Raw genomic sequence first — 911 nt, 5'->3', positions numbered from 1 at the left:
GTAAGTTTCCATTTTGAGGGGATAGTTATGCTTTAAAAACAAAAGTTACTATTTATGGAAATCTACTATAAAAAGAATGGTAAGTTTCCATTTCGGGGGATTCCTTTTCTGAAAATTCAACACTAATTGCCACATGTTGCGACCTTATTCGTCCTAAGTCAGTAATCTGTCCATGTCATTAAAGTTTTACATTTTTTCCACCATTTCAAAACTTTAAAAATGCATAGAAAATAGCTCAAGTATCGGAAAAATTCACCGAAAAATGTCACGGACCACTGGAGGGACCCACTTCACAACTGCGTCTGAATTTTAGTCATTGGAATCACAACGTACCTACTAATGTGGTATAACTTGTTTGGTAGGTTATATGCTAGTGTACAACTTTGTGAACCAACTATATAGAGGAAGCAAAATTTTTAAAAATCTTGTGAAATAGGATGTGATCGGTATAGTAAAATATGGCTACGGTAGAAAAATCACTTTAATTTGCCAATGTTTGGGCCCCGATCGAAGCGGTCAACCCTATTTACGTTTATGCTTCACTAAGGAGAGCCCTATCCTCGGGTGGTAAATGTCCCCCAAAGTTTTACATGGGTGGTTAAATCTCATCTATGTGAGACTTTATTGTGTTGAAGAATCCACCAAACTAGGTCACGAAGAGGTAGGTAAGATAGTTTTCGTGTGATAAGTGAAGATGAATTAGGGTTGACCGCTTTGATCGAGCCCCAAACATTGTTGAATCCAGTTGAATTTTATACCATAGTTATGTTTCACTATAATGATCACATCAGACGGTCAATTTTCATTTTTGTGAATGTTCATTGATTCAATCTCAAGAACAATTTTGATTTCAAGAATGTCTATTTTTCTNTGATTTTGTCTATCTAAATGGTANACATTTCTGATGAAAA

This window comes from Fragaria vesca, linkage group LG1 (genome assembly GCF_000184155.1).
Source record: "Fragaria vesca subsp. vesca linkage group LG1, FraVesHawaii_1.0, whole genome shotgun sequence".
In the NCBI taxonomy this organism is placed as follows: domain Eukaryota; kingdom Viridiplantae; phylum Streptophyta; class Magnoliopsida; order Rosales; family Rosaceae; genus Fragaria; species Fragaria vesca.
Note: the sequence above shows the minus strand (reverse complement) of the source record.